We start from the raw sequence: 8,742 nt of genomic DNA, 5'->3' as shown, positions 1-8,742 counted from the left end.
GTTGTCTCCTCTGTGGACAGGGACTATGATTTTTACCTTCTTTGTAGAGCCATTTTGTGTTCCTTTGTGTCCAACTCTTTAAGACCCTGTGGACCAACTATCCATGGGTTTTTCTTGACAATGCTTAATAAAAAGTTGTTGATTGATTGATTCTGTGATATTGGAATCCAGGAGCTATGTCATATGCTGGCTCAAGTCCTCTCTGTATCATTTTTTTCTACCCAGGCAAGTTCCCTGTACAGATGATGGCTTTGTCTCTCCTCCTGGACATCAACAGGTTGTTTTTACCTCTCAAATGGAACAATAGCTTAGTTGTGTAGTATGGGGCTTGCTCCCTTAAGCTGAATGCTTTCTTAGGAACTCACTAAGTCTCACTATTCTTGCTAAACAAAAAGGCAGCATATTGCCAGTGGCCTTGGACGTGGGCATTAGCTGAACTTAGCATTGCTTCCATCGTGACAACTTCAGTTTCATCCGATGTTTTTCCATGGAAATTTTACTTAATCCTCTTAGCATTTCTCATTTAACTATTTAATATCAACAAATTTAAAATAAACCCCAAGATCTCCCAGGTCATGTTTCTGTTTCTTTTTCTTTTTTTAACATTCATAATTATTTTTTTACATGAGCAATTGTGTAAAACATTTCCATATTAGTCATTTTTTGTACAAGAAGACTCAAATAAAAGAAAAGAATGAAAGAAAGTGAAAAATAGTATGTTTAGTCTATATTCAGTCAATATCAGTTCTTTCTCTGGAGGTGGATAGTATGCTTCCTCATCAGTCCTTCAGAATTGTCTTGGATCACTGTATTGCTGAGAACAGCTAAGCCATTCACAATTCTTCATCGAACAATATTGCTGTTACTGTGTATAACATTCTCCTGGTTCTGTTCAATTCATTTTGCATTAGTTCATGTAAGTCTTTCCAGTTTTTCTGAAATCATCCTGCTTGTCATTTCTTATAGCACAATAACATTCCATTACAATCATATACCACAGCCTGTTTAGTCATTTCCCAATTGATAGGCATTCCTATAATTTCCAATTCTTAGCCACTACAAAAAGAGCTGCTATAAATATTTTTGTACAAGTACGTCCTTTTTTTCTCCCCTTTTTTGGGGGGAAGGGATGTCTTTAGGATATAGACTAGTAGGGGTATTGCTGGATCAAAGGGGATGCAGTTTTATAGCCCTTTGGGCATAATTCCAAATTGCTCTTCAAAATGGTGGGATCAGTTCACAACTCCACTAACAATGCATTAATGGGGCAGCTAGGTGGTGAAGTGGCTACAGCACCAGCCCTAGAGTCAGGAGGACCTGAGTTCAAATCTGGCTTCAGATACTTGCCAACTGTGTGACCCTGGGTAAGTCACTTAACCCCAGTTGCCTAAAAAAACACACATAAAAAATCCAAAAACAGTGTATCCCACTTTTCCACACCCCCTTCAACATCCAATATTTTCTTTTTGTGTCATACTAGCCAATCTGATAGGTGGGAGGTGGTACCAAAGAGTTGTGTTAATTTGCATTTCTCTAATTAATAGTGATTTAGAGCATTTTTTTATACGACTATAGATAGCTTTGACCAGCTCATGTTTCTGAACTAACAGCAAGAGTTCTGTTGGACTCGAGGAAGTTAGACCTGTCTTAGGTGAGGAGGCCCTGTGAGTGTGCTCAGATACCAGCATATGAACCACTAGACTTAGAGTTGGGAACACAGCAGTTCACGCTCTGTCTCACATAATAGGCAGCTTGTGTGAGCCTGGGAGAGTCATTTGCCTCTTTGCAAGCTCATTTCTTCAGCTGTAAAAATCAAGATAATATCATCCACCTTGCAGTACTGTTGTGAGGATCTTAGGAGATAATGTGTATAAAATACTTTTTATGGGCAGCTAGTTGGTGCAGTGGATAGAGCAGTGGAGGTCCTGAGTTCAAATCCAGCCTTAGATACTTACTAGCTATAGGACCCTGGGCAAGTCACTTATCCCCAATTTTCTCCAAAAGAGAAAAGCGCTTTATACAAATGTTAGCGATTGTTTAAGTGACGCCAGTCCTGGACCACACAGCCAGTAAATATCTGAAGTAGAGCTTGAATTCAGGCCCTCTGCGTTCAAGTCCATGGCTCTCTATATATATCACATCTGACTGACTTTCCTGCTCCAGTGGTGCCCCATCCTTCAAGGATCCACAGTGAAGGGTCAGGGCTTCCCAAGTTATGGCCAAGGTCTCTCTGATCTCCCCTCACCCAGCTCATTCATACTAACATAAACCTAGGCTCATTGCCCAGCAACCACGGGGACAGGAGCTCCACCTGTCCGGTCCTCAACCCACATCCCAGCACGTATACCTACACCTACACCTACACACACACACACACACACACACACACACACACACACACACACACACACACACATGCTCCTAGGCCTCTGTAACACAATCCCTTTCACACTTTCCCTCCCAGCACCCTCCTCTGCCTCTGCCCTATACCCAGGAGGGCCAGCACACCACACCCACTCCATCCATCTAAATAACCGGGTGCTCTGCTGCATCCTAGTCCTGGGTGACAATGAATGACAGAAAATAGTCCTCTCCAGGATGTGGCTATTTTTGGTCACCCAGATTCCTCCCTTAATATTAGGGAATGATTTCGGACACTGTAAACTGAGACTTCTGTAGAACTTTCATTCCTTCCTTACCTTTTACCTTGTAGAATCTCTGGGTTTTGGGGTTTTTTTCAAAATTTAAGTAAAGCTCCACCTTCAGGCCTTTTCCTCTGATTTCTGCACCACCACTACCCTGGCCTTCTTTCCACTCAAATTACTATTAAACACCTACTACGTGGGCAGCTAGTGGTGCAATAGATACAGCACTGGGCTTGGAATCAGGAAAATTCATCTTTCTGAGTTCAAATCTGGCAAAAAAAAAAAAACCCACATCAGTGAGCATGTATTAAGTACCTACTACGTGCTAAGCACTGGGGATATAGAGAAAGGTCCTTCCCCCTAAAAAAAGCCACATCAAGAGCATTTATTAAGCACCTACTATGTGCCAAGCACTGTGCTAAGCACTGGGGATATAAATAAAAGTCCTCCCCTCCAAAAAAAAAAAAAAACCATCAATGAGCCTTTATTAAGCACCTTATATGTGTTAGTGCTAAGCACTGGGGATACAAAGAAAGGCAAAAAAAAAAATCAACTTTCATTTTTTAAGTGCTTATTATGTTTCAGGCACTGTGCTAAATGCTGGATATACAAAGAAAGGCCAAAAAAAAGGTTAACTAGCATTTATTAAGCACCTACTATGTGCTAAGCACACTGCTAAGTGCTAGAGGTACAAAGAAAGGCCAAAAAAAAAAAAAAGGTCAACTAGCATTTATTAAACACCTACCACATAGCAGGCACTGTGCTAAGTGCTGGGGATACAAAGAAAGGCTATCCCTGATCTCAGGGAGCTCACATGTGAATGGGAGAGACGAGATGCAAATAACTATGTACAAGTGAGACACATACAGGATAAATCAGAGCTAATCTCATTCTGTATATGCTGTTTTCCCAAATCTGCTCCCTGAGGGCAGGAACCTTATTGTGACCCCAATGCCAGTACAATGTCTATAAAAAAGCACTTGGTGATTGATGGGTTGATTGCGAAGCCCAGGTAGTGAAGCTCATGAAAGTAACCAAAAGAAGCAAAGCTTGCGGGGAGCTCTGCTCAGTCCCAACTGTGGGTGATTGTGACAGTATCTGGACCTTTGAGAAAGGGTTATTCACTGGATGCTGTCTTTATATCTAATGAATTAGAGAATGTCACCATTGGAAGCGACCTCGGTGGCTGTACCATATAGAAAAGGAATCCCCTACTCTAACGTCCCCAACAAATGGTCATCCAGTCTCTGAAGATCTCCATTGAGGAGAAAGCTACTCCCTCCAGCAGCTTTAATTGTTAGGAAACTTTCTCCTCCCACTAACTGTAAATCTACTTCTCTGCAGCTACCATCCATTGTTTCAGATGCTGGCCTAGGGCCAAAGGGAACAACCCTAATCCCTCTCAGTGGGGAGTCATTTTGCTTTTCTTGGACCTCCATAAAACTACCTGTTAATTGTGCCAACTGCGTGCTTGCAAGGAGAGTTGGTATCAGCACCCCATGCTTCAGTGATCTGTCTTTTCTAAGTGCTTTCCTCAGGTTTTCCCAGTGCTGGCTATGAGCCAAAGACACGAAAGTCCCCCAAAACGAACCTGAGTCCGTTGCACTGTGAGACCCTTTGACTCAAAGATTATTGAGGGCCAGCTCTCCTTTCACAGCTACTCGTGATCTTAAGAAGGCCTTTTTACACAAGTCACTGTCAGTGCGCATCTCATTTCTTCCCTTTTTGCCCTTTGGCATACCCACATTTTGATTCTTCTGACTCCACAGCCAGCCATATAGAGCCAGGAGGTGGGGTGCGGCAGCCTAGATATCCTGAATTCCAGAAGAACAGGCCTTCCCTTGTCGGGCTCTGTTTGCACTGTGGCACCAGGTAAGCATAGCCTTGATGTAATAACATCAGCCAGATTTATGGGCTCAGGTGATGAAACAAGAAACCAGCCTGGGTAATCCAAAGAAGATACTAAATCTGGATGGCCTGAATGAATGAATGAAAAAACATTAAAGTGGCTACTATTCACCAAATAGTCAATACGAATTTATTAAGAACTTACTATGTTCTAGGTACCAAACTAGGCACTGGGGATATAAATACAAAAGTGAGACAATTTTTGTCCTCAGGGAACTTACATTCTAAGAAAAGGCAATAAGGCACATAGGGAAGTCAGTGAAGGGAGTTTTTGTCCGGGGCATTGGGGGAAGATGCATGGAGTGATAGGGCAATGATAACATTTTTTTTTCTTTTTCTAAGATTGGATCTCCCTGGGATGGAAGCCCAGTGACCACTCAAGAGTTTGAAGCTACTACTCATTAGCCTGGGCATTTTGCTTCTTATTTGGATCAGTCTCTTCTTCCTTGGGCAACCTGGTGGATTAACTTCCCCAGGGCAGGAAGAAGCATGGCCTCCATGGGCCTGGTGAGGAGGGTCAGGAGAAGGGAGGTACCAGAGGGCAAATGGCAGGATGCCCAGGGTGGACAGCTGTTGATAGGATGATTAAAGGGAGCCAAGAAATAAAAGGATTAGTCAGCACCCAAACAATAGCAATGATAGCTCATAATTATGGAATATTTTAAAATTTATAAGACATATTCTCACAACAATCCTGTGGGGGAAAAAACTGGTGGAAAGTCAAGAATGATGTAATTGATGGACATTCCATAGGGTTCGGACCTATCTTTTCATTGGTGTAAGGAACTACCTCTACTAAAAAGGAGAGAAAAGCTATGATCTTAGACATTTGGAGTTACACTGAGAGGTTGTGACTTATCCAGGGTCACACAGCCAGTATGGATCAGAGAGAGGACAGGAACCCATGTCTTTCTAACTTTGAGGCAGCTCTCTATCCACACAACACTCTGCCTCCATCACTCCATTTCTAGCAGAATAAACATGTAGTTCCTATAAACTCTAGACTTATTCTCCCAACTCACACATGTGTTAGCAGATCAGGCCCCTAGAGCAAGGTTAGTTACATCTCCCCTTCAGCATTCTAGGGATAACCCCTGAGGGGCTGGTGGTGTCTTTCTAACTCTACTGGCTCAAGCCCCCATTCCAGTGTGTTCCCTCCCAATATCAATTGCTAGTGATTACTGCGTCCATATCATTTTACCAATTACCCTCAATTAACTTTTACAAAGGGACATGTACTGAAAAGGTATAGTAAGAACCAAAATACAAAAATGTTGTCCCAAGTCAGGGTATACTCTCCCTTCCATACCTGGGGATAAGTACCTCAAACTCAAAGCAACTGTCAAAAGCAACTTTGTTCCATCAAGTTCACTTCTAAATGAGACAACCAATGGATGGAGGGTATTTGCTTCCATGTTTGCAGAATCCACTGATGGGTTTCACTTGCCACAGGGCCAGGCAATGAGCACATGCAGGAGGCACACTTGGGTCTGGGATTAGGCTGCCTTTTCTTTCCTATTTCTATCTTCATTTCAACCTAGTGCATACAGGGCCTTTGACAACTTGAAAGGTCCAAGAATTGGAGTCCACACTAGAGTATGACGGCAGCTAAATCTAGAAAAGGGGCAGCCAGGTGGTGAAGTGCAGGGCCAGGAGTCAGGAGGACTCATCTTTGTGAGTTCAAATCCAGCCTCAGACACTTATTAGCTGTGTGACCCTGAACAAGTCACTTAACCATGTTTGCCTCAGTTTCCTCATCTGCAAATTGAGCTGAAGAAGTAAATGGCAAACCGCTTCAGTATCTTTGCCAAGAAAACCTCAAATGAGTCATGAAGAGTCAGACTCAACTCAAAAATGCCTAAACAACAAGAAGCACCTAGTAAGGCATTCAACCCTGAAGCATCCTGCAAATAATGGAGTCACTGTCCACCTGCCAGACTGCATTTGAAAGTGAACCTGGCTGGACTAATGCTTTGTAACAACCAGTTTAAGCCTGGAATTAGACTGGAAGAGTTTAAATTAGATTATGAGCTCTCTGAGGGCAGGGACTGTGTTTCTTTTTATTTTCATTTGTATCCCCAGCACTTAGCTTAGTGACTGGCACATAATGTTTAATTTTATTATTTTGTTTATTATTATTATTATTTTTGTTTAGTTTGTCGACTAAAATATCTTAAGAATTTAATGGCACAAAAAGAGAAGACACTTTCTTTCCAAAGTATACATGATAATTCCCGAACCTATGATATAGTCAGTTACAAAGATATGCTTTGTAAATACAAATGGACAGAGTTCTGTGTATCACATTCTCAAAGCCCCAGCTCAATAAAATTAGAAATAAATAACAAGCAAAAAGAATTTAAGTTTCCAACAACACTTATAAAAAGACTCCAAATTCAGAACATGACAAATTAAAGTGGGAGGGGAAAATAATAATACTAAGTTGCGGGGGAGTATAAAAGGAAGCAAAAACACAAAAAACAGAATCAACTAAAACAACAATTATTTTTAAAAAATAACATTGCTAAACCATTAGCCCAGTTAAGCAAAAGAAGAGAAAAATATAATTCAAAAAATGTATTTAAATCAATAGACTCAAGAGTAAAAATGGAGATATAACCTCTAATATAAAAGATACTTCTTTAAATGGGGAACATATTTTCAAGTATATAATATACAGAGGTCTATTTATATATACAATATTTGTAAACTAACAGGTTCAGAAAGCAAATGGAAGTGAATTACTACTAAAAAAAAAAGACAAAACAGAACACCTAGACTGACACAACAGAAAACAGAAAATGGTGCAGAAGTAGAAAAACCTGAGTAATAATCAGCTCCCTTTAAAAGTCACCTGTGCCTGATGAATTCACTAGAGGATTTTTTCAAATTTTTGAAGAAAATGTTACATTATGTTATATTAAGTCTTGTAGGAAAGGATTGTCTACTATATAACTCATGTGGCAAATACAGTTTTAATATCAGATTCTGGTTAAGAAGACAGAAAATCATACTCAAATTTTCCTCAAAAACACAGATGCAAAATCCCACATGAAATCTTCACAGACACCATCACGTTAAAACAACCATTTCCTATAGCAAGCTGGATTTTTCTCTGGAATGTAGGGTTGGCATATAACAGAACAAAGAATTATCAAACAATATACATAAAATTCATAGAAAAAATGACTAGGGGCAGCTCGGTGTCAAAGTGGATAGAGCACCGGCCCTGAAGTCAGGAGGACCTGAGTTCAAATCCGGCCTCAGACCAAACACTTGACACTTACTAGCTGTGTGACCCTGGGCAAGTCACTTAACCCTAATTGCTTTAAAAAAAAAGAAAAGAAAAGAAAAGAAAAAATGACTAGAAACCATTGTCACAAGGGAATAGTCCCTGAATTAGGAACCAGTGACCTGAGTTCCAGTTCTGACTCACCTACTAACAATATATTTGACTGAAGCCAACTCACTTAATTTCCCTAAATCTTAGTTTCCTCAGCTGTAAAAAGGGACACAGTAATCACTGTCAACCTCTCAGGACTGTTTCAGAGATCAATCAAAGGAGTAAATGGATGGGGTAGCTGCAAGGGATTTTGAGGCCAGGGTGTCCAACCCTTTCATTTTAAAGATGAGAAAAGTGATTTACATGGAGTTACACAGATAGTAAGAAGTAGAGGCAAAATTTGAACCCAGGTCTGCTGACTCTAAATCTCTAGCATTTTTGTCACTGAATAATACGACTGTCTCCCTAAGTAGGGATTCTTGACCTGGATTCCATAAACTTCCTGTTTTTTGTTTTTAATATTCTGATAACTGTATTTCAGTACAACTGGTTTCCTTTGTAAGACTGCATGTTTTATTTTATGCATTAAAAAAAATATTCTGAGAAAGGGTCCATAGGTTTCACCAGATTTCGAAGGGGGACATAGACACACACACACAAGTTTATACCCTGATGCCAGGTATTGCTATATAGTTCTTTCAAAAGATATCAATAATTATAGCTAGTATTTATACAGCACTTTGAGGTTTGAAAATTGATGTACTTATTCTATTTTGTTTGATCCTTACAACAATCCTGCGAGGTAAGTGCTATTATTATACCCATTTTATAGATGAGGAAACTAAGAGATATTAAGTCATACAGCTAGGAGGTATCTGAGGTTGGATTTGAACTCAGGCCTTCCTG

The sequence above is a fragment of the Vombatus ursinus genome, unplaced genomic scaffold (genome assembly GCF_900497805.2).
Source record: "Vombatus ursinus unplaced genomic scaffold, bare-nosed wombat genome assembly UNPS02011334.1, whole genome shotgun sequence".
In the NCBI taxonomy this organism is placed as follows: Eukaryota; Metazoa; Chordata; class Mammalia; order Diprotodontia; family Vombatidae; genus Vombatus; species Vombatus ursinus.
This window is presented reverse-complemented; position numbering follows the sequence as displayed.